Consider the following 27243-nt stretch of genomic DNA (forward strand, 5'->3'; position numbering starts at 1 on the left):
GTAACGTTGGCAATGCCCCTAAACTCATTTAGAAACATAAGTAATGAGCGGTATCTAGCAATACATCATTACTACCCAAGTTACAAGAATGTTGAGATCCAACATCACCTTGTGACTACTAATTGTGACTCCTCACAATATATGACAAGTGCCCTTCTATCCTAGACATCTAGATTGATCAATGTGAGGCATAGACCGTGTCATCCTCTAATCAATCTAAATCTTGAACTCCAAGTAGACTCACTCAATCAAATGAGCTCAATATCCTATATTGACTCATTTGGGCATGGCCATGCACTTCGTGGTCTCACTCTATCAAGAATACCGATGTCTCTCCCGTCATATAGGAGGGATAGATCCCATCTACATCACTCACATCCCTCCGCATAATTTGTTACATACCCAGTAATCGCCTTTATGGTCCACCCAGTTACGGGTGACGTTTGACGAAACCAAAGTACATAACTCTTTATGTAGGGAACCATGGTGACTTCAGGTCTAAGAACTAGTAGTCATACTAATAGGAACATGAGAAAGTATATGACACTCATATAACGATGCATGATACTTTCTCATGGTGGGTCATTCAGTATATATTCTCTAATGCATACCCATGTGTCAACTTGATATCTCTATATCCATGACTTGTGAGATCAAGTCATCGAGTTGACCTACATGCTAGTCTTATTGCATTAACATTGTCCCTGAATGTTAATACTCGACTAGGAATGATTAAGAGTAGTGTTCCCTATATCATCTCACTATCAGTTCAACTAACCGATTGATATAGGTGAGAATCGTCTACTCAAGGACGTTATTATACTTAGTTTATTTGGCACCAATACAAGTAAGTATAATAACCAAAAACCAAATGTCTTTATTTATATAGAATATGATACAACAAGTCCAAAATATAATCATCAAATGATTGGCTCTAGCTAACAATCTCCCACTAGCACTAGTGCCAATCAGTGTAGGCTCTAAGTCCAAATGACCTAGTGTGACCATCATGCTTCCTCTGTGCCAAAGCCTTGGTCAAGGGATCTGCGATGTTAGCCTCTGTAGGTACTCTGCAAATCTTTACATCTCCTCTCTCGATGATCTCTCGAATGAGATGGAAGCGCCGTAGTATGTGTTTGGTCCGCTGGTGTGAGCGAGGTTCCTTCGCCTGTGCTTTAGCTCCATTGTTGTCACAATAGAGCTCAATAGGGTCAGCAATGCTAGGAATCACCCCAAGTTCAGTGATGAACTTGCGAATCCAAACTGTCTCCTTTGCTGCCTCTGATGTAGCAATATACTCGGCCTCTGTCGTAGAATCAGCTACTGTGTCCTGCTTCAAACTCTTCCAGCTCACAGCACCACCATTAATGCAAAACACGAACCCCTACTACGATCTATAGTCATTCTGGTCGGTCTGGAAGCTAGCATCACTGTAACCCTTTACAGCTAGCTCATCATTGCCTCCATATATCAAGAAATATTCTTTAGTCCTTCTTAAGTACTTAAGAATAATCTTGACCGCTATCCAGTGACTTTCACCTGGATCTGACTGGTATCTGCTCGTCATGCTCAAAGCATACGAGACATCAGGTCGAGTACATAGCATGGCGTACATGATCGATCCTATGGCTGAGGCATAAGGGATCTGATCCATGCGGTCTCTCTCCTCTCTAGAAGAGGGACCTTGAGTCTTCGAAAGACTCATGCCATGTGACATCAACAAAAATCCCTTCTTGGAGTTCTGCATGGCAAACCGAAGGAGTATCTTGTCAATGTATGTACTCTGACTTAGGCCAAGCAATCTTTTAGATCTATCTCTATAGATCTGTATCCCTAGAATGCGGGATGCCTCACCTAAGTCCTTCATTGAGAAGCAACTCCCTAGCCATGTCTTGATAGACTGAAGCATAGGGATGTCCTTCCCAATGAGCAGTATGTCATCCACATACAATATGAGGAAGACAACTATGCCCCCTACAACCTTCTTGTAGACACAAGGTTCATCTTCGTTCTTGATGAAACCAAACTGTTTGATTGCATCATCGAATCGAAGATTCCAGCTCCGAGAAGCTTGCTTTAGTCCATAAATGGACCTATGCAACTTGCATACTATGCTAGTATGCTGTGGATCTACAAAACCCTCAGGTAGTGTCATGTACACATCCTCGAGTAGGTTTCCATTCGAAACACGGTTTGACATCCATCTGTCATATCTCATAGTCATGATAGGCTGCAATAGCAAGCATGATCCGAATGGACTTAAACATCGCTACTGGAGAAAATGTTTCATCATAGTCAATACCATGAATCTGCTTGAAACCTTTAGCTACCAAGCGACCCTTATAGATAAGTCCATCCATGTCAGTCTTTCTCTTAAAGACCCACTTACACCCAATGGGTTTTACCCCTTCAGGTGGATCAACCAAAGTCCATACTTGGTTGGTGTACATGGATTCCATTTCGGATCTCATGGCCTCTAGCCATTTCTCGGAATCTGGTCTCATCACAGCTTCCTGATAGGTGATAGGCTCATCCTCTATGAGCACAATGTCATCATGGTCAGACAAGAGAAAATGAGAATCTCTCAGGCTGATGACGTACCCTATCAGATCTGCGAAGAGGTATGTCTACTTGAACTGGTTGTTGTTCCTCAACTCCTTATGGAACAACATCATCCACAACACTTTGTGGTTCCAGTTCAACTTCCATCGAGGCTTCAGTGCTATTGTTCGCATCTTGAACTTCTTCAAGATCGAACGTGCTCCCACTAGTCTTTCTAGAAATAAAGTCCCTTTCTAAAAAGACCCCTTTGCCACAACTACCTTGTGCTGACTGGGAATGTAGAAGTAATATCCCTTAGTTTCCTTGGGATATCCAATAAAATAGCACTCGTTGGATTTGGGTCCTAACTTGTCTGAGACTTGACGTCTAACGTAAGCCTCACAACCCCAAATCCTCATGAAAGACACCTGGGCATCTCTCCCAGTCCATATCTTATATGGTGTCTTTATCACGACCTTGGATGGAACTCGGTTGAGTATAAAAGCTGCCGTATCTAGAGCATAACCCCAAAGGTATGTCGGAAGATCTGTGTGACTCATCATAGATCGCACCATATCTAATAGGGTACGATTTCTCCTTTCGGATACACCATTCCACTGTGGTGTTCCAGGAGGAGTGAGTTGGGATAGGATCCCACACTCTGCTAGATAGTCACGAAACTCATGGCTAAGGTATTCTCCACCTCGATCGGATCGAAGTATCTTAATACTCTTGCCAAGCTGGTTCTGTACTTCATTCTTGAATTCTTTGAATTTTTCAAAGGATTCAGACTTATGTATCATCAAGTACACATAACCATATCTACTGAAGTCATCAGTAAATGTGATGAAGTATCTATAACCGCCTCTAGCAGCAACATTGAAAGGGCCACATACATCACTATTTATGAGTCCTAACAAATCAGTTGCTCTCTCGCTGTGACCACTAAAGGGAGTCTTGGTCATCTTGCCTCGTAGGCATGACTCGCATATCTCATATGATTCAAAATCAAATGAGTCCAACAAACCATCCTTATGGAGCTGGGATAAGCGCTTGTCATTTATATGACTTAAGCGACAGTGCCAGAGGTAGGTTTGGTTCATATCATTTGACTTGAACCTCTTGGTATTTATGTTATAGATAGGGCTCTCAAGGTCTAGAATATAGAGTCCGTTTATCAGAGGTGCACTACAATAGAACATATCGTTTAAAAAGACGGAACAACATTTGTTCTTTATTATAAACGAAATCCTTTCTTGTCCAAACAAGAAATTGAAATTATGTTCTTAGTCAAGGCAGGCACATAACAACAATCATCTAATTCTAGTACAAGCCCAGAAGGCAGAGATAGATAGTAAGTTCCTACAGCAATAGCAGCAACCCATGCTCCATTGCCTACTCGTAGGTCTACCTCACCCTTTGTCAATGCCCTGCTATTTCTCAGCGCTTGTACATTAGTACAAATGTGCGAAGTACATCCGGTATCTAATACCCACGATGAAGAAATAGAGAGGTTGACTTCTATAACATGTATACCTGAAGTAGAAATCTTATTTCTCTTCTTCGTAAGATCTTCCAGGTATTCTTTGGAGTTCCTCTTCCAGTGCCTCGCTTGTCCTTGATATAGGTGACAAAGATGTTCAACCATATCGTAAGCGCCCATCAACTCATGTTGCTTCTGAAGCTCAGAGTTCATGGTCGCGAGCATAAGACAGGACACATCTAATGAATCATCTTGATGCTTCTTGTAAGCATCTCGGTCTGCTCGCGTGGCAGTGGCAAGAGGAGCCTCCGGAATGGGTTGCTCTAGAACGTACAGTTTACGTTCTTGGGTGAGAACTATTCTCAGGTTCCTGTACCAGTCCAGGAAATTTGCTCCGTTGAGCTTGTCCTTCTTAAGAACAGAACGCAGAGAGAAGTTGTTCGTGTTTGACGTCATGGAAATTCTACAACAGAAATAAATGCAGAAATAAATATCATATTCTTTAAATAATTTAATTAGGCCTTCAACTAAATGATGCTCCCACTGAATTCTATAATTCGTGTGGGACAAGATCCACATCATACTAACTCTTGAGTTAGCTTTGGCTAATACGCCCAAGACTTAGTATGATCGGTAAGTAACGATTACCAATTACATTTCTATGCAACTCTTGTTTATAGGATCAAAATCCGCATTTATATTAAAACTCGAGTTAGCTTTGGCTAATACGCCCGAGAGTTAATATATATGTGATTTTGACCTATCTTTCCAACCGTTGGAAGAATGCCTATAGTTATACTCGATCCAACCGAGTTAACTAGGAATACTCAATCTAATTGAGTTGTACTCACCCATGCGTTGATAGGCGGGACCAAGATTGTCCCTCCGTACCCTACAAAGATAGTATGTGTTGCTCTGCTTTGGCAGATTCAACAACAACATGCGATCGAGGTAGTGGTAGGTATCACGACATGGTAGGCATTACGAGTTGACGCATTTTAGATCTAATCTAAACGATGATGCATATCAAATACTTGATTTAGATCTAATCTAATCGTGGGGTGCATCATGTGCACGATTTAGATCTAATCTAATCGTAAGGCACTAATTAATTACTTAATTAACTAGCATGCATCACATACACACAAAATAATTAATTAAATAATTAATCAAATAATTTTGTGATTATGTCATGGCCCTACTACGATCTTCTCAAGCCAATGAGAAGATCGGATGGTCAACCTAAGGTCAACAGCTTCTCAAGCTTCTTCGTTTGACCACCTTGTGTTGCTCGCGCCCTCCTCGTAACTCCGTCTCGTGTGGACCTTCCACCACTTTAAAATTTACAGTACAATTTTGAAACTCGAGTTACATTCGAGTCTAAATCTAATTTACAACTAGAATACAAGAAAAAGGCACGACGCGCAGGTCGTGAAAATAAAATAAAATAAATACAGCACGCACATCACATAACGACACGCAGGCCGTATAATGAATTACAACACATTTCCAAATCCAATTTGGGTCTTTGGGCCATGACTATCACAAAAATAATATATAATTCAAAATTATATATTTCTATAATTTTCTGTAATTTTTCTATAATTTTTATAATTTTTACGAGTACAATTTCCCGGCGGTTCCGTTTAGCGGTTTTCGGGCGCAATCGTGGAACGAATCCCCTTGCGGGGCCAGGGGCAGCGCCCCTACCCGCGATCTAACCATCGCGAGGGTTCCTTTGCGATCTAACAGCGCCTTAGCCCACTGTCCCAAAAAGATTTGGGGCGAAACCAAGCCGTTTTGGAAAAATCTTCCCGGTAGCGGAAGCCTACAAGTGCCGAAACACTTGTGCTTCGCTTCTACGAGAAAATTACCCATAAAAACTATAAAAAACCTAAATTTACAGAAAATCACAGAAGCTATTTTTTCATAAAAAATTAAAAACAAACTTGTACACGCCTTCGCACGTGGCTCTGATACCACTGTTGGGTTTTTCAGGCCACGAAAACCGCTTTTCGCGTCGCGGAAACCTCGAATCACCTATGCCACTGGATCTCGTGCGAAGGATATATTTCAAAATTATGAGTACGAGTTTCAAACTATGATCTACAGTATATCTACAAAGGAAAAACATTTTATACCTTTGAAGCGTGCCCTCGCAAATCCCGCTCGTCCAACGGTACGTCGGATCTCGAAGTTGTCAACGTAGACAACTCTCTAGTGATATCCACACGAACAAGAAGTGTTCTCTAATACTCAAGGATGGAGAAAAGAGCACCACAAGTGTGCTAGCACTCTCTAGGGCTCTCGGGTAGGATTGGAAGAAGAAGAAAAGAAAAGAAGAGAACACACTCCTCTAAAATCTCTATGTGAGTTTCACTAACCTTTCTTCTTGGATTAGATTCACTCTCCTTTCTTCTCCCTTGCTTGAAACCCACGACCAAGAGAAGAGAAGGAGCAAGAAGAGAGCTTAGGAGGAGGAAGATCACTTGAATGAGAGTTACACTTGCAAAAATGAAACTCTTTTTTCATCTAATTAAGTGGTTTGTAACCTCCATGGGATACCAAGAGTCACAACTCTTGGTAACTCCCATGAGGTGGCACTTCACTTAAGTAACCATGATGATGTGGAGCATCATCATTGGTCCACTTAATGTCAACTCACCAATGAGGTGGCATAAAGTCAAGTCAAACTTGACTCTTCATCTTCCTCTCAAGTCAAGTCAAACTTGACTTAATCTCTCTCATGGTTGATCTAATCCAACCATTTAATTCAAGCCAATTTAATATAATGAATCTAATTCATTTAATTAAATTGATTCAATGAGTTATAATCTAAATTAGACTCATTGAACACATGAATCAACTTGAGTCCAACTCAATTAGCCCAATTAGGATTACTCTTAATCCAATTTGATTCATCAAATGAATCTAATCCTCTTGGTTCATCATATGAACCTAATCTCCATCCACTTATCTTTGTGTGTGACCCAATAGGTTCTTGTAACGTTGGCAATGCCCCTAAACTCATTTAGAAACATAAGTAATGAGCGGTATCTAGCAATACATCATTACTACCCAAGTTACAAGAATGTTGAGATCCAACATCACCTTGTGACTACTAATTGTGACTCCTCACAATATATGACAAGTGCCCTTCTATCCTAGACATCTAGATTGATCAATGTGAGGCATAGACCGTGTCATCCTCTAATCAATCTAAATCTTGAACTCCAAGTAGACTCACTCAATCAAATGAGCTCAATATCCTATATTGACTCATTTGGGCATGGCCATGCACTTCGTGGTCTCACTCTATCAAGAATACCGATGTCTCTCCCGTCATATAGGAGGGATTGATCCCATCTACATCACTCACATCCCTCCGCATAATTTGTTACATACCCAGTAATCGCCTTTATGGTCCACTCAGTTACGGGTGACGTTTGACGAAACCAAAGTACATAACTCTTTATGTAGGGAACCATGGTGACTTCAGGTCTAAGAACTAGTAGTCATACTAATAGGAACATGAGAAAGTATATGACACTCATATAACGATGCATGATACTTTCTCATGGTGGGTCATTCAGTATATATTCTCTAATGCATACCCATGTGTCAACTTGATATCTCTATATCCATGACTTGTGAGATCAAGTCATCGAGTTGACCTACATGCTAGTCTTATTGCATTAACATTGTCCCTGAATGTTAATACTCGACTAGGAATGATTAAGAGTAGTGTTCCCTATATCATCTCACTATCAGTTCAACTAACCGATTGATATAGGTGAGAATCGTCTACTCAAGGACGTTATTATACTTAGTTTATTTGGCACCAATACAAGTAAGTATAATAACCAAAAACCAAATGTCTTTATTTATATAGAATATGATACAACAAGTCCAAAATATAATCATCAAATGATTGGCTCTAGCTAACAATCTCCCACTAGCACTAGTGCCAATCAGTGTAGGCTCTAAGTCCAAATGACCTAGTGTGACCATCATGCTTCCTCTGTGCCAAAGCCTTGGTCAAGGGATCTGCGATGTTAGCCTCTGTAGGTACTCTGCAAATCTTTACATCTCCTCTCTCGATGATCTCTCGAATGAGATGGAAGCGCCGTAGTATGTGTTTGGTCCGCTGGTGTGAGCGAGGTTCCTTCGCCTGTGCTTTAGCTCCATTGTTGTCACAATAGAGCTCAATAGGGTCAGCAATGCTAGGAATCACCCCAAGTTCAGTGATGAACTTGCGAATCCAAACTGTCTCCTTTGCTGCCTCTGATGTAGCAATATACTCGGCCTCTGTCGTAGAATCAGCTACTGTGTCCTGCTTCAAACTCTTCCAGCTCACAGCACCACCATTAATGCAAAACACGAACCCCTACTACGATCTATAGTCATTCTGGTCGGTCTGGAAGCTAGCATCACTGTAACCCTTTACAGCTAGCTCATCATTGCCTCCATATATCAAGAAATATTCTTTAGTCCTTCTTAAGTACTTAAGAATAATCTTGACCGCTATCCAGTGACTTTCACCTGGATCTGACTGGTATCTGCTCGTCATGCTCAAAGCATACGAGACATCAGGTCGAGTACATAGCATGGCGTACATGATCGATCCTATGGCTGAGGCATAAGGGATCTGATCCATGCGGTCTCTCTCCTCTCTAGGTGAGAACCGTCTACTCAAGGACGTTATTATACTTAGTTTATTTGACACCAATACAAGTAAGTATAATAACCAAAAACCAAATGTCTTTATTTATATAGAATATAATACAACAAGTCCAAAATACAATCATCAAATGATTGGCTCTAGGGCTCTAACTAACAAAAAATACATTATAAAATAAATAAGAGTTCTTAATTTTTGTTTCATGTAATTAGTAGTTGGTCAGATTTTTACAAAGTAAATATTTCTGGCATGTTAAACAATTAAGGATCACATACCATGGTCACTTTTTTAAAAATGGTTCTTAGATTCAGAAAATAATACTTGTAATCGTTGGCTAATCATTCTAATTAAAATTCTCATGGTTTTCTAAATAACAGTGACCGAGTCCAGATCTAAAAGAGAAAACAGCAATACCACGGTTCTAGTGTGGAAGGAAATCTTATGAAGGAATCGTCGCCAATGGTGTATGATGCGGGAATACGAGAATCCGTATTTGATGTGGCCCGGTCAAAGATTTTGATCAATACTCAGGTAGGTAGGGGTGAGTCGGTCCTCCAACTCAACTCCTCTAGTTTATGTCGCTCAACTCTCCCTAATTCGGTCATTCGACTCCTCTAGCTCATTTGAGATTTGCTTTTTACAAAGTTTGTTGAGCTACTACCCCATACGACATAGATAATAGAGTCGTTACTTCATTTGTTGAGCTATTACCCCATACGACGTAGATAGTTACACATGTGCGACGTACCTATTTATCCCATAAAATATGGATAACATATGTAGTCATTTCATCCGGAGGGCGTGGACAATATAAGCGTTCATCTCGGAGCACATGGAGAACGGAAAGGTATAGCTACAGCTCTATATAAGTATATTCGCTCCCGCGGGATGCAGGTTTGTAGGCATAACCATTGAGACCCTTTGATTACTTCATCGCTTTCATCTTCCATGAGCCCCTGGCTAACTTGAGAATCGGAGTGGTCATGCCGAGTCTAGTCTCGACACCCATTCTAACCCCTTCTATTGAGTGTCTATAGGATCTCCATGCAACCCTCTCATTGTTGTGTCACCTACAACTTCTCCACGATAGTTGCTCTTCGCTTACTCAATGGATCATGGTCTCAGACAAAAACAAAATGATATCATCTGTGGGAATCATATGAACTGAGATGTTGAAATGGTGGAATACAAGAAAACTGTCGAGGATTCCAGCTTCACAGGTGATATGTTTCAAGGCGAAACTATCACCATGGTCCGAGAGAAGACTTCCAAATACTAATTAACCAAGAAGTGCAACAGGCTCTGTAAAGACTCCTTCAGCAAATCTGACTCCTAAAGAAGCACTCGCTACCTCTACCGAAGTGCAGTCTATTCCTAGTCGAATGTCAGTGGTGTTGGGAGATTGTTGGTGCAATCATCCTCGGATCAAGGTTGACCAGTTTGACTAAGTTCAAGTGAGTTTAAGCTTAAATTTCGATATTTGGACAATATATTTGGAAAATATTTGAAAGAGGTCAATAGGTCAAGGTTGATTAGATACTTAACGATATATGAGAGGAGAGTCAAGTAAGTTGTGGAGGACCGGATATTTAACTGCTAAAGTCCTAACTTGGAGGTTAGGCAAGGTAAAGTCCTAATTCGAGGGCTAGACAAGATAAAGTTCAAGTGGATTAATGATGATCACATGTTTAGCAAAGGAAAGTCCTAACTGCGGTTAGACAAAAGAAAGTCCAAGTGGGTCAAGGAGGACCGCACGTTGGGAAAGAAAAGTCCTAACTGCAGTTAGGTAGAGGAAAGTTTAAGTAGGTCAAGGAGGATTACACGTTGGTAAAGGGAAGTCCTAACTACGGTTAGGCAAAGGAAGTCAAGGAGGACTGCACATTGGCAAGAGAAAAATCCAAGTAGATCAAGGAGGACCACATTTGGTGATCGGAAGTCCAATAGAAAGTTGACAAAACCTAATAGGTCACGATTGATAAAAAGTTGTGCAAAGGTACTTTGAACTTGGGTTAAGTAAGTTAGGGTTGGGCAATCGATTGGAAATCTATTGAGCCACGTAAATCGATTAGGTGATCGATTGGGAGAAATTCCGACGTAGAAAACTCCAAAGACCATAACTTTTAACTTGGATATCGGAATGAGATGATCTCAAATGTGAAACAAAGCTAGTTTAAAGCTTTACAATTTTACTACTTACTAATCGATTAGATGGGGATCAATCGATCAGGTAATCTATTGGTTGACAAAGCATAGTAGAGAAAGTGTCTTGATTGATTGGGTAATCAATCAAGATCTTCCCCAATCGATTAGGTAATTGATTGGGAGAGTTTGTGAGCGAACAGTGAGCTTCTAAATTGATTAGGTGATTGATTGAAGCTGCCAATCGATCACGTGATCGATTGAGAGTGTTTCTTCGCAACGAAGGGTGAGTTTCCTAATCGATTACCTAATCAATTGGGAGGAGCAACTCACGACAAATAGTGAACTTCTTAATTAATTAGGTGATCAATTAAAGCAGCATAATTGATTAGCTAATCGGTTAAGAAAAGAAAAAAATAATCATTGCGAGGTTTGGACGACTGGATTTACTCAAATCTAATGTGGTAATCGATTCAGAGTAAGATCAATCGATTCAGAACCCTAATCTGTGAGTTATAAGGCGTTCAAAGGATTAAAATCTGCTTTCTCTTCTTTTCCAAACTTCTCTGCCGGTTCTTGGTGATTCTTAAAGCGAAGTGTTGCTACATTTCCAAGCATCAAGAGGCAATCCACAATAACAAGAGATCAAGAGCAAAGATCCTTTGTTGTTGTATTTATTTCCTTGTTCTTGTTGTATTTCTTGTATTTGCTTGTATGAGATTTCTCCACCTCCTAGAAGGAGATTTTTATAGTGTACTGTCAATGAGGAGAGTTGACTTGGATTAGTCACCTTAAGGAGGTAAATACCAAGTAAAATCAAGGGTATTAGCATTGCTTTAAGTTTTTGGTTGTAAATCATCATCAACGAAGTGATTATAGCTAATCACCTCCTCGGAGTGTCCTAACAGGTGGATCCAATGAACCCTCTTCATGCTGCTTTCACCAAGTAATGGAGCAAGATTGTGATCCCATCTGAAGAACACTTGGAAGGATCAATGGTGGGAGGAATGTCTCCTCAGAAATGGAATAAAGGCAAAGAGTTCTTTGTTGAGGAGAGGAAACCTTAGAGCATCCCTTTCTCAATAAATGTTCTAGATGATGAATTATGTCATAATTTTTTGACTCCTCAACTCGGGGAATATTCAGGGTCAGTCAACCTCAAAGATCACCTAGGTCTGTTTGAGAATACCACCCTACTATACTAATATACAAATGACGTCAAGTGCAAAGTTTTCCTAACGACCCTTTTTGACTCTGAATGGTTTAACTGACTATCATCCTGTTCCATCTGAACCTTCGTCAACTTCAAGGTTATTTTTCTGTACCACTTCGTCAGTAGTAAGTGGTATTATAAGATGCCCCTTTACATGTTTTACTTAAAGTAAACAACCAAGGAAAATCATGAAAGAATACATACAACAGTTTAATGAGGTTGCTCTGTGTTGGTTCCTTGGTGACCGACAAGAGGGGGTGAATTACCCTGCAAATACAAAGACATATTTCTCAAACTTTACAATGTAATTAAAACTAACACTTGCATAAAAGGAATTAAGAAACTAATTAGGTAGGTGAGAAGCCTATTGAGTACTAGTCCTAAATAAAGGTTAGACAAAGAAATTCTGGTCCAAAGGATTGAACAAGAAGTCTTGATAGATCAAGGATATTGGGCTAAAAATCCTAGGGATCGAGAAAACTAGGCAAGAAGTCTAGATAGGTCGAGGACCAGAGGTCCAACAGAAAGTCACAAGGGTCAAGATCAAGCTGAGTGAAAGTCCAAGTGAGTCTGGAAGACTGGAGGCTTGACATGGTAAAATCTTAAGGAGTAGACCTTAAGTGGTAAACTCTTGGAGGAGTTGATTCCAAGAAAAAGGGTAGGCATAGTAGATCAGGTAGACTTATAGAATTAAGACTTAGGTTGCTTTTTTGTTATTATATGCTTCTCTTATAGGAACCTAGAGCTAGAAGCAAGATTGAGGAAGCAAACAGACACAGAATAGCCATTGGATGGCCCAAACTAACTCCATGCACCTGGATCTATTCTAGGAGCCTGAAATTCAAGGTGCCTGGAAAATTTCTAGGTGCCTGGATTTGTTATAGGCGCTTGGAAGATCTAAGCCCCTGGAAAGCTTCCAGGTGCCTGGACTAGAGATGATCGAGAAGGGATAAAACTGTGGCTATTTTGGATTTAGATGAGACTCTGCTAGGATGCACGGAAGGCTTCCAGGCGCTCAGAAATAGGGGTGTCAAAAATGAACCCGACCCGACGACCCAACCCGAGTCGACCCGAAAAAAATCAGGTTCGGGTTGGGCATTTTCGGGTTCGGGTCGGGTTCGGGTTGGAGGGTTGGAGGGTTAAATATTTTCGGGTTGGGTCGGGTCGGGTTCGGGTTGACCCGGGTTGACTTAAATATAGGGTTTTGTGGGGTTTTTTGGGGTTAAATCAAATTTTATTTTAAAAATTTAGATGTTTTTATGTATATTAATATCATGTTTGTATGATAATGATGGAGTATTGAGATAAAAGTGAAGAATTATAGGGAAAATATCCCAAAAAAGTCGTTTTGAATCGGATTTTCGGGTTATATGGGTCGGGTTCGGGTTGATCGGGTTGGTCGGGTTCGGGTTCGGGTTTAGGTGTTTTGGGTTGAAGTCGGGTTCGGGTCGGGTTCGGGTTGGGTTAAAAAAAATAAAAAAAAATCCAACCCGACCCAACCCGACCCGACCCACCCGAATTGACACCCCTACTCAGAAACACCTTATATATGCAACCATGAGCAAATCCTTGAAGAATCACTTCTTTCATACTACTACTCTCTCCATGCTCGAAAGAAAAATGCGACACGAAGCTCTGCGACCAAGCAAGTTCCATGAAGGGTGAGTTGTAGTCAAGACTTCCAGATCAGTTCGACAAAGTGTTTGTTTGTGTTTTTTTTGTTATTATAAGCTATACTTGTTTTATTATACTTGTGCTTGTGCCTTTTCTTGAACTGTCAAATAGGTTTGTTCGCATTTGGAAAACTTCTAGCAATGGAGACCACAATTGTACTCATGCTTCAGTGCGTAGGCCTTGGATGTACTGATCCTAAGAGGTTAGGAATCAAGTAAAATCTCGTGTGTCTTTCTTTTTTGCTTTATTTTATATATCTCTATTGCGTACTAACTTTGATAGAAAGATAAATGAATGACAAAATTGAGAAGACGAATCGATCGAGATTTACCCCCTCTCTTGACACATAATGATCCAACACATAAGATTTAATGAAGTTATTAAATCAAGGAAGATAATTGTGTTCTTATAAAAAGAAAAGTTTGTCATCTTATCATTATATGTTGATGATATGTTAATAGCTAGAAGTGACATATTCATCATAATTTGACATAATATATATGTGAGAAGCTGAGTACATATTAAGAGTAAAGATTCTAAGAGATCGATCAAATAGAATTTTGAGTTTGTTTCAAGAGATTTATATCACTAAGATTCTATAACACTTTAATATATCAAAATACAATATTGAATAAATACTTGTAGTGAAAGTTACTATTTTAAGGAAAAGTATGTGTCCTAAGACTTATGAAAAAAATACTCGAGATGAAGAAAAATCATATGTCAATATCATTGGTAGTTTGATGTATATTATATTATACATATGTCCTGATATCAGTTTTGTTGTTGACTTAGTTAACCATTTTCAGTCAAACCCATGATCGAGACACTAATAAGTGGTGAAGAAAATATTTAGATATCTTAAAAGGATAACAGATTATTGTCTCTATTTCCAAGGATCTAATATGCGCTTAAAGGGCTACACAAATACATATTGGGCAGAGACCTTGATGATAGAAAATCTATATCTCACTATACCATTTTGCTAAATGATAATGTCATCTCATGAAATAACAAGAAACATGCTTATGTAGCTCTGTCGACAATGGAAGATGAGTATATGCCTTGTTCAACGGCTGTATATGAAGCTATTTGGTTAAGAAGGTTCCTAAGCATATGAAGATTGTTGAGGATAGTGAGACTTGTATTATAGTGCACTATGACAATGAAGCCGCTATAGTTTTTTCCTAAAGAACCCAAATATCATAGCAAAGGCAAGCACATAGCTATTAAATATAATTTTATAAGGGATATTATTGACAAGAAAAAATTGGTTCTTGAGTATATCCTACACATAGTATGCTTGCTAATCATTTTACTAAGCCACTGACTAAAGAGTCATTTCAATGACATGTGAAGTCTTTAGGACTTTATATAATATAAAGATAATCAGATATGTAAAATCTCATGATTTATTCAGTGTATATATCATTGTTACGTTTGGATAAAGTCTCAATGAGAATGTTGGCGAGTAGAGATTTGTCCATTCACATGAACAATAAGTATAAATAAAGATAAGATCATTACTTATGGGACAACTAATGAAGCTATAATTGGAGACATACTTGTAAGTTGAGGCCGCTTTGATAATTGTATCAAGATGAGATCATTTGTGAATTGATTAGAGTAAATATACCTATTATTTACTGAACTTGTTGGAGGCTAGATTAGAATTAATAAGTTAAATTCAAGATTAGGCATTGGGAATATCTAGATCAAAATCTATATGATGTTAAAATTAAGAAAAACATGCACTCTCTATTAGTAAAGAGGAAAACATCGTAATATGTGATTCATACCCATGTGTTATAGCGACAATAAGAGTAGTTGGAGAATGAATCTCTACTTCTCTATTATGTGAGACCCTTAAGATTATAAGATAATCTCAATTTTACCCTTAGTGATGATTTAGCTATATAATTGAAGTTTTAATCAGGGTCTGCTACTTAAGCATGTATCTTATTGACTATGAATGATTTTGTTAGATTTTGAGGGATGTCCTAAGACAATAGCCTTACGATTTTTACTAAATATAGATTCACTATTTGAGTGCATATTATATATTTGATTATCTTAAACTCTTTTACTGAATGCGCATAATACAATTCATAGCATGAGAAATTATGATTGGATCACAACTAGTGATTATCTCTATATGTGCAATTATGAACGTATTAGAATTTCCCTAGTCGTTAAATTGATACATTTGGACATCATCAATTATGTAAGACTAGCACGGGTTATACTCCTTGGTTCATCAAGTAGCTATTTTCTTACTGGCTGGAGACATTGGGATGTCGAGAGTTAAACATGGACACTAGTTATGATAGCTAGTTCATTGGAGTGACTCGCTGTAAGACTTTATATGGTTATCTATATATATGGATATATCTATGAAGCTTTTACTGTAGCTACAGTGCAAGTTTCCTTCGACTTGAGGTATACAAGTCATCTTGGTTATGGAGACTTATACTTTGGCATCTTAAGAAAGCACTTAATTGAGGTGTGGACCGGGGATGATTAAGTATAATTTGAAATGCTCGAAGATGTTTGGATAGCCCACAGAGGACTCACCGCTCCTTGCGAGGAGACGTATATCCTATGACCATTCGTTAGGATTATTACTCAAAATCTTTGGCCAAAGTATCACATGTTAGGAGTATGAGACTCTTGTACACATGTACGAGTAATTTGAATCCATAAAACGAGGAAATATTACTTGGGCTAGGTGTGACGTAGTCAGTCTAGTGGGGACAGAAATATAGACCATGTCCTAAACCAAGTGGGTATAAGACGAGTAATAGGAACAAGGCACGACTCACTGTAGCTGCTGAAGGATTTAAGATTAGTTCTAAGATAAACTATGATTTTTTGGCTAATTGAAGATTATAATGTACTATTAGGTGTAATTAATGATCATTCTATAATTAAATAGTTAATTATGGACGACCAAGATAAATTGAGAACCTATTGGGTCACACACACTAACAAGTCTCTAAAAGACGTAAAACAATAAGTTAAAGAATAGGATTCTTAGATCAAGAGATAATTGTTTGGTTGAACCATACATAAGACAAATATGGAAATATTTGTCATGATGGAAGCGTTGATGGCTACATCTCTTATGGTAGAGTTGAACTGTTAGAGTGTATACTAAAGGCTATTTTTTTTATAAACATATAAGAATCATATTGGTCAAATGTCTACATTTATGCTAAGTATAGTTGTCCGCTTAATTTATATTGTAGATAATATGGTGTGAAAAGATACACAGAAGTTCATGTTATCAGTTCCTTATAAATTATAAATAGTTACTCATGACCAAGATGGAATGGGATAAACCATTGGAGTGGTTGTAGTGTAATTAGATATTAGTTTATCTTGACTAATAAATTACATTAGTACACTATGAGTGTATTGAGCAGGACCATTTGAATTAGTTTCTTTTTATACTGACTATATAAAAGAATAATACCTCTGTTATTATGGAAGTGCATGCTCTTAATCATGATATAATAACAAGTACATATATTTAATATTTATTTCTTTAATTTATCAAAGAGTGTGATTTAGCTCGTTAAATCAATAGATCCAATAAGTTGGAAAATGATATTAATTATTTATATGGTGTGTTGTTGATTATAGAATGAAATTGTGTCCTCGTAATCTAAGTTAATGATGTCCCCTTGAGGAACTTATAAGGATTGTCATGTAAACCCTGCAGGTGGACCTAGTCCTGCAAGACAATGAAGTTGAGTGGTACTACTCTTGGAGCTAGCTATTAATTAAGTGAGTTATCAGTAACTCATTTAATTAGTGGACATTCTATATCTTAAACACAGGGAGACTAATGCACTCATGATAACAAGAAGCCCATATAGTTGTTGGTGCAACCTTAGGTCAAGGTTGACCTGACTCGAGTTGACCTGACTCGAGTTGTATTTTGATGTTTGACTTAGGAAGATTGTCGGTGCAACCTTAGGTCAAGGTTGACCTAGTTGAGTTGCATGTTTGACACTCGTGGAAGAGTTGTATTCTTGATATGGGACAAGAATAGATGTTTGGGAGATTATTGGGGCAACCGTAGGTCAAGGTTGACCTGGTTGACCTGATTCGGGAAAAAGTCCAAGTATGGAGACTTGGCAACGGAAAAGTCCAAGCAGGGAGCTTGGCACTAGAAAAGTCCAAGTATGGAGACTTGGCACTGGAAAAGTCCAAGCAGTGAGCTTGACACGCGAAAAGTCCAAGTATGGAGACTTGGCACAGGGAAAGTCCAAGTATGGAGACTTGGCACTGGAAAAGTCTAAGTATGGAGACTTGGCACAGGAAAAGTCCAAGTATGGAGACTTGGCACGGAAAAGTCCTAACTGGGATGTTAGGCAGTGTGGAAAGTCCTGGTGAGTGAAGCCAGGCAGTGGGAAAGTCCTAACTGGGATGTTAGGCAGTTGGAAAGTCCTGGTGAGGTAAGGCAAGGGAAAGTCCTAACTGGATGTTAGGCATTGGAAAGTGAAGCCAGGCAGTGAGAAAGTCCTAACTGGGATGTTAGGCAGTGTAAAACCCTAGTGAGTGAAGCTAGGTGAAAGTCCTGGTGAGTGAAGCCGGGCAAGGGAAAATCCAGATGGATCAAGGGTGATCGGACATCTGGTGATGGGAAGTCCAAGTAGGTCATAGAAGTGACCGGATACTTGGCACGAAGAGGAAAGTCCAAGTGGGTCAAAGGGATTGACCGGACACTTGGTGGGGAGTCTTAGCAGGTCAAGGGAGTGACCGGATGCTAAGCATGATGTACCAATAGGTCAAGGTTGACCGGATATTGGTTTGAAGGTTTGGGACTTGGTTTGGGCAAAAAAGCTCGGATCGATCAACCAATGATACGTTAGGTATCCGATCGATCCGGTGACCGATCGATAACAAATGTAAGGCAAAACGTAGTTCAGGAGCTTCCGACGGCCGGGGACCGATCAAGATGAAGCTCGATCGGTCTCCACGACCGATCGCAGACGCAAGAGGTGGGATCGGTGCGGACCGATCCAACAGGCTTGATCGGTCCACGCATCGATCAGAAACGAATGTAAAGTTGGGCACTTTACGTGATCGGTCTAGGGATCGATCGACAGGCCCGATCGGTCCCCGCATCGATCGGGGTTCGACCGATCGGTGGAGCCCGATCGGTCCACGATTCGACCGCTGAGTCACAACGGTCGCTCCGTCTTCTCCGCGGCTTCTATCTTCGCTGTGCAGGTTCGCAGTTATAAAAGGAGATCAAGGCTTTGGTGCATCTTCTTCTTCCTTCTCTTCTACTGAAGATTTGTGGGCTGCGATAAGAGCTCTGTTGAGTTCCTCCCGAAAGCTTCGCGTGAGCTTCCCCGACTGGAACAGCTGCTGCTGTTAGGGTTTTTGAAGCTGCTGCTTCATCCGGACTCCAGTCGACGAGAAAGCAAGATTGGTAGAGTGCTTGTGTATTCTTATTGTATTTCTTGCTTATTCTTTGTACTTGTACTCCTGTTTGCTGTTGCAAACAAGTGTGGCGAGGTTTCTCCACCCAGAAGGAGTTTTTATTAGCCGGTTTTCCGGGGACTCATCCACCGACGGATTGATTGGGTTCGTCCACCTTACGGACACGCCGAGGAGTAGGAGCATCATCTCCGAACCTCGTACATCGCTGTGTTAAGGTTTGATATTCTTCCTTTCGTTTCTAGTTTATTTTCCGCTGCGCTAACGAATTGTAGGAAGAAACGAGCGATTTGGGGCGGCTATTCACACCCCCCCTCTCTAGCCGTACAAAGAGATCCTAACAAGTGGTATCAGAGCGAGGCCGCTCTTCGACGGATCAACACCCGGGGGAGCACGGGCTAGAGATGGATCTCTATGGAGAAGATGTCACGATTCAACCCTTCTACGAGTCTCACGACAACTTCACATATTGGAAGGTAAGGATGATGTATTTTCTTAGAACTAATATGTTACATTGGTTTTGTGTACAAGAAGGGTTTTCCCCTCCGATGGATGAGGAAGGAAAACCTATCAAGAAGAAGGAGTGGACGAAAGAGCAAATCCGACAATCCGAAATCAATGACGAGGTAACAAAAATTATTGAATTTGCTTTGCCTAATAATGTTTTGTGCAAGATAGATAGGTACAACAACGCCAAGGAATTGTGGAACAATTTGGCAAAATTCCATGAAAAGGAGCCTAGTGAGCCAAGTAGCTCACATCATGGAGGAAGCGAATTGGAAGTTGAGGGCTACTCAACATCCAAGGAAGAAGAGGAGGAGAGCTCTTGTTCAAGATCGGAGCAAGAAGAGGCATCTACCTCCGGAAGGGATGAAGAAGAAAGCTCATCTCCATCCACAAACCTAGGTAACTCAAACACTTTAATTTCGAGCAAATTACATATATTATGCTTTGAGTGTAGGGAGTATGGACATTACAAGAGCAAATGTCCAAAGAGAGTTAGGAAGACTCCACCGGCACCTAAGGTCAAGGAAGCCGGAGGCCCGATACGCAAAGGCAAGGAGCACGTGGTGTGCTTCCAATGCAAGCGAAGGGGACACTATAGGAGCCAATGTCCGAGGGGGAGGCAACCTCACAAGGACAAGAAACCAAGCACATCAATAGGGGGGGCTAAGGCAAACCCTAAGGAAATCTCTAAGGTTCATTATTGCAATTCTAATAAAACTCATGCTAGTAGTTTTGTTGCAATTGTTAATAATGATAAGCATATTAACTTTAGGAACCAATACATGTGCTTAGGAGCTAAACATGTTAGCCTAGGTAAGGATAACACTAGAAATACCAACCCTAGGATTAACGCTTCTAAAGTTAAGGAAAACCTAGGTAGAAATCCCAAGAAGACTAGACACATGCCTAGGAATATCTCAAGAGAAAATGACAAATTAACACTTGAGATATTAGAGAGGGAAAATCAAGTCTTGAGGTCAAGACTTGATAATTTAGAAAAGGCTCTTAAAAACATGGAGAAGTCATCTCTAGGGTTTAAGAGTCAAAAACCCAAGTCCAAGGACAAGAAAGGTTTGGGTCACAAACCTAAGTCCCAAGTGGTCAAGCCCACTTATCATAGTGTTCCATTCGATTATGGAACAAAACCTAGGGCTAGGAAGACCACCACCAAGGTCACAAGGGGAGTCACCCCTAGAGTTGATCTTGATGAGTCCCAAATGACCAAGGCTTCAAAGCCTAAGAGGGTCATTAGGAGGGTTGCTAGGGAAGTCATTCCTAGTGAATATTTAGTGAACCCAATGAGTTCTAATAGGTATTGGGTTCCTAGGAGCATCTTCTCTATCCCATAGATGGGTTAGAGAGTGTCAACTCCAATTAGAAGGGTAGTTAACCCAACTTTGAGGAAATTGACACTCAAGGAGCATTTTCAAGGTTTTGATAACCTTTGAAAATGAAAAAGAATTATTATTTACTCCTTGAAGAGTAAATTGTGCCATATTTGAAAAATATCGATTTTAATCTTATTTGGCACAATTCAAGAAAACCTAGAGAAATACCATAATTGGGATTTTGGTTTTCTCTTAGGGATATATGGGCAATCTAGGGTTAGATTTTAAGTTAGCTAAGGCTAAGGATACTTAGATAGGGAATTTAGGTATTTTATTTGTGCTAACTTGCCATGATTGGTTGTCATATGCCATGCCATGACATCATATTTAGTTTATTATCATTTGAAATGTCATGATAATGCTTAGGCTAGTTTATATGTCATGCTTTATTTAAGTTTTCAAACTTTATGCCATGACATCATGATATTGGCACATATTTTTACTTATGATATCATTATATGCCATGTCATCATCTCTTGCATTATAATCAATGAAATTGATTTAAGGACAAACATATAATTTGATATTGAGATCAAATTGGTGTTTAGAAAATGCATGAGAACTTAGCCTAAGTTGACCTTAACCCATATCTCACATCAAATTGACTTGAATGTGGTTTGATACACCTTAGATGTGTGTGAGATATTAGGATCATGAGTTAGGATCAAGGTGCATTGTCCTTGTACCTAGATGACCCTAATTCAAGAAATTAAGGATCATAGGGAAAGCTTGTGTACAAGTCATGTACATCTAGCCCTAAGATTATGGTCCTAAATTCAAATGGTTTTAAAAGCATTTTAAAATTGATTTGAAAAACCTTGATGAAGCTTTCCTAGTGATAGCATTCATCATTGAACATTGTGATACAAAGTTGAGTTAAACTTGAACTATTTCAAAGTTTTTGAACTTTGTATCAAGATTTGAAAATGGAAGTTATTTTCATAGAAAACTATTTTTCCATGATAGTGTATGATATGAGGAATGTATCATCAAAATTTTATAATTTTGAAATTTTCGTGATTTTCTAGAGGTTTCTGAATCTGATATCAGACTTGTGGACCGATCAGGAGGTAGCCTGATCGGTCCAGGGGATGCTGGATCGGTCATTGTGACCGATCCAGGGAATCCCTGATCGGTCTGGTGACCGATCAGGGCGTGCCAAATGCTGATTTTTCGACTGTTTTGTCTGAAATTTCAGCTGGGAGTTAGTGTTTTGGATTTCTAAAGGTTTGAAACTCACCAAGACATTGTTGGTGCAATGGTCAAGGGGAGTTAACCTTTAGGGGAGTTTTACCTATTAGTTAAGGGGAGTTGACTTTTAGGGGAGTTTTTACTCTAAAAAACTTGAGTGATATGGGATTATCACTAAGTTAATTATTAACTCTAGTGTCAAGGGGAAATTAAGAGTTTCAAGGAAAGGTATGGGACTTTCATTAGGAAGAAACTTTTGACCTTGATACCCTCCTTTTTCTTTTTGATGTGTGTCAAAAAGAGGAGAGTGTTCATTGGAGAATTATTGGAGAACCCAAGTTAGGTTATCGGGTTAACCTAAGCTAGGGGAAGAATGTCAAGGAATGTTCGAGGAAGAACATTGGCATTCTTTTTGATGTGTGTCAAAAAGGGGGAGAATTATTGGAGAACCCAAGTTAGGTTATCGGGTTAACCTAAGGGGAGAATGTTCAGAGAATGTTCAAAGAAAGAACATTGGACCTAAGTTAGGTTATCGGGTTAACCTAACTTGATTATGGGTTTTGTCAAACATCAAAAAGGGGGAGATTGTTGGTGCAACCTTAGGTCAAGGTTGACCTGACTCGAGTTGACCTGACTCGAGTTGTATTTTGATGTTTGACTTAGGAAGATTGTTGGTGCAACCTTAGGTCAAGGTTGACCTAGTTGAGTTGCATGTTGATGTTTGACACTCGTGGAAGAGTTGTATTCTTGATATGGGACAAGAATAGATGTTTGGGAGATTATTGGGGCAACCGTAGGTCAAGGTTGACCTGGTTGACCTGATTCGGGAAAAAGTCCAAGTATGGAGACTTGGCAACGGAAAAGTCCAAGCAGGGAGCTTGGCACTAGAAAAGTCCAAGTATGGAGACTTGGCACTGGAAAAGTCCAAGCAGGGAGCTTGGCACGCGAAAAGTCCAAGTATGGAGACTTGGCACGGGAAAAGTCCAAGTATGGAGACTTGGCACGGTAATAGGTGTTTGGGAGATTGTAGGTGGAACCTGGTTGACCTGAGAGGGAAAGTCCTAACTAGGATGTTGGCAGTGTGGAAAGTCCTGGTGAGTGAAGCCAGGCAGTGGGAAAGTCCTAACTGGGATGTTAGGCAGTTGGAAAGTCCTGGTGAGTGAAGCCAGGCAGTGAGAAAGTCCTAACTGGGATGTTAGGCAGTGTGAAAACCCTAGTGAGTGAAGCTAGGTGAAAGTCCTGGTGAGTGAAGCCGGGCAAGGGAAAATCCAGATGGATCAAGGGTGATCGGACATCTGGTGATGGGAAGTCCAAGTAGGTCATAGGAGTGACCGGATACTTGGCACGAAGAGGAAAGTCCAAGTGGGTCAAAGGGATTGACCGGACACTTGGTGGGGAGTCTTAGCAGGTCAAGGGAGTGACCGGATGCTAAGCATGATGTACCAATAGGTCAAGGTTGACCGGATATTGGTTTGAAGGTTTGGGACTTGGTTTGGGCAAAAACCAAGCTCTGGATCCAGCGATACGTTGTGTATCCGATCGATCGGTGACCGATCGATAACAAACAAGGCAAAGCGCAGCTCAGGAGCTTCGATCGGCGGGACCGATCAAGATGAAGCTCGATCGGCCGGGACCGATCAAGGCATAAGCTCGATCGGTCTCCACGACCGATCGAGACGCAAGAGAGGTGGGATCGGTCGTGGACCGATCCAGTATCTGATCGGTCCACGCATCGATCAGAAACAAAAAGTTGGGCACTTGGGCGATCGTCGGTCTAGGGACCGATCGGACTGTGGCTCGACGTCCCGCACCGATCGAAGGGTTCGACCGATCGGTGGAGCCTGCTTTTAACAATGGATCGGTCCACGCATCGATCAGAAACGAATGTAAAGTTGGGCACTGGAGTAGTCGATCGGTCTAGGGACCGATCGACAGGCCTGATCGGTCCCCGCATCGACCGGGGGTTCGGACGATCGGTGGAGCCCGATCGGTCCACGATTCGACCGCTGAGTCACAACGGGCGCTCCGCCTTCTCCGCCGGCTTCTATCTTCGCTGTGCGGGTTCGCAGGTTATAAAAGGAGATCAAGGCTTTGCATCTTCTTCTTCCTTCTTTTCTACTCTAAGATTGTCGGTTTAAATTGCTCGTGAGTTCCTCCCACCAGTGTTAGTTGTGAATCGTTTTGAAGCTGCTGCTTCATCCGGACTCCAGTCGACGAGAAAGCAAGATTGGTAGAGTGCTTGTGTATTCTTATTGTATTTCTTGCTTATTCTTTGTACTTGTACTCCTGTTTGCTGTTGCAAACAAGTGTGGCGAGGTTTCTCCACCCAGAAGGAGTTTTTATTAGCCGATTTTCCGGGGACTCATCCACCGACGTATTGATTGGGTTCGTCCACCTTACGGACACGCCGAGGAGTAGGAGCATCATCTCCGAACCTCGTACATCGCTGTGTTAAGGTTTGATATTCTTCCTTTCGTTTCTAGTTTATTTTTCCGCTGCGCTAACGAATTGTAGGAAGAAACGAGTGATTTGGGGCGGCTATTCACACCCCCCTCTCTAGCCGCGTACGAAGAGATCCTAACAATAGTAATATGGGATTGGTGCGGTAGTGCAATAATAACTCTTTAGTAGAATGAGATATTATTGATGAACTTGAGTTGGGTGTTCGAGGCGAACACGGGAAGCTCAAGCTCATCGGGAGACCAAAATCAATTCCTCCTCTCGGTCCTTATTGTAGCCTCTTATATAAAGCCTTATATTTACCCAAAGCCTAGTTTCTTAAGGCCCAAACTAGGGCCGACCTAGCCTTGCTTGGTGACTAAGCAAGGGGTCGGCCAAGCTAAGCTTGGAGCCCAAGCTAGGGCCGGCCAAGCCTTGCTTGGTGCCCAAGCAAGGGGCCGGCCACACCATGATTAAGAAGGAAGTTTTTTTTTTGTAAAATCTTTCCTTTTATAGAAATCCATAAAAAGGATTTAAAAGGATAATTTTAATATAAAACTTTTCTTATTTAGATCGGTCATAAAAGGAAATAAAAGAGAGTTTTTATTTTTTTAAAAACTTTCCTTTTATGTTAGTTTTAAAATAGAGTTTTAAATTTTAAAATCTTTCATTTTATAAATTTCTACAAAGGAATAAAAGAGAGATTTAAAATCTTTCCTTATTTGTAGTTATCTATAATGTGAAAGAAAGATTTTAATTTTTGTTATAAAATTTTTCTTTATGAAATCATGTTTTTATTTTAAATCTTATCTTTTATAGATATCCATAAAAGGATTTAAAAGAGAGATATTTTAATTTATAAAATATTTCTTTTATAACTATCCACAAAAGAGATTTTAAAAGAGAGATTTTAATTTTGTTTAAAATCTTTCCTTGCTTGGAGAATAAGCATGTGGCCGGCCATGTCATAGATAAGAAAGGAATTTTTATTTTTTGTTACAAAACTTTCCTTTTTGCCAAGACCAAGGAATATAAAAGAGAAGGAGAGGGTGCCTCACCCAATAATACATCTTCTATTCCTCTCCTCTCTTCCTTGATGGTGGCCGACCCTTACTCTTTCTCTCTTCTCCTTTGTTTTACCTCTTGGTAGCCAACGACATATTGGTGTGGAGATCCATTGATGGCCGGTTGCTTGAAGGAGAAGAAAAAGAGAAGGAGGTTCTCTTGTCTAGCATCCCTTGGAGGAAAGTTGGTGGCCGAACTTCATCATCACTTGGAGAAAGTTGGTGGCCGAAACTTGGAAGGAAGAAGAAGGCTTGGGTGGATTCTCGTCTTGGTAGATCGTCGCTCACACGACGTCCGAGATAAGAAGATGAATACAATAGAAGATCAAGAGGTCCATAAGATACAAAAGGTATAACTAGCTATAATTTTCCGCATCATAACTAGTGCATCCTTTTGTATAAATCTTGTAAAACCAAGCACAAGAGGTTATCGATTTTTAATTATCGTTTTTGTTATCGATTTTATTTTTCGATTTCATGTTTCGATAATGTGTTTCTATTGAGGTCTCTGTAGTTAAACTTAGTTTACTGTGAGAAGTTTAAATATCCAATTTCTTCGAAAGACTTTGTCTAGGCAGTGGTGGATGATCCCATATCCAAGAAGGCCTAGTGCCTCGTCACGTTTAACTTGGAAGTCGATCTTTGAAATAGATATTTGATCAACTTCTGTAATATGGTTTAACTTAGGAAGATCACATCAGTTGAACTTGAAGTAAGAATGTTAAGTTTCGTTTCCAATTCAAGTTTAACTTCTAAAGGGAAAATTTGGATTAATAATGTTAAGCATCGTTTGCAATCCAAATTTAACTTTAGTAGAACACATGGGTAGTTAGGATAGTTCTATGCTTGTATAAATTTTTGTACAGGGGAACTAGGACGGTATTCCGAGTAGCAACCAATAATTGGTATCAGAGCTAGGTTTTAACCTCTGTGTGTTTGATTTTAGTTTAATTATGCACATGTCATACATATTTTAGGCAGGATAATAGTAGGATGTACACATAGATTAACTCTGTGGTTGCAGACTCCAACTATTATGGCCTATTGTGATCGTGTGTGATTGGACCCCCGGACATGTCGAGGGCATTTTATGTGTGTGCATGATTGTATGTATTAAATATATCAGGAGTTGTATTAGTTTTAGGATTTTACATTATTGTTCGATCTAGACTCTATGTACATTCCTTTGTGGAATATATGATTGATATATGTAAAATTCTATTTTTGTCACGGATCGTATCCTTGCGAGGAGTGGTGCTATTTGAGGACCAGAGGCGTAGCGGAAAAGGAAGCTTGATGGACGCAACGACATGAGCCCTAGGGCTGGCGGCAAGTTTGATGACTGCTAGGGATGGCGACACACAGAGGACAGTGATGGAAGAGACCATAATAGTTGAAAAATTATTTTTCCGTATTTATTGCTTTTATTTGATGTGATGTGTGTGTGTGTGTGTGCATATGATGTGTGC

Source organism: Zingiber officinale, chromosome 10B (assembly GCF_018446385.1).
Source record: "Zingiber officinale cultivar Zhangliang chromosome 10B, Zo_v1.1, whole genome shotgun sequence".
Classification (NCBI taxonomy): domain Eukaryota; kingdom Viridiplantae; phylum Streptophyta; class Magnoliopsida; order Zingiberales; family Zingiberaceae; genus Zingiber; species Zingiber officinale.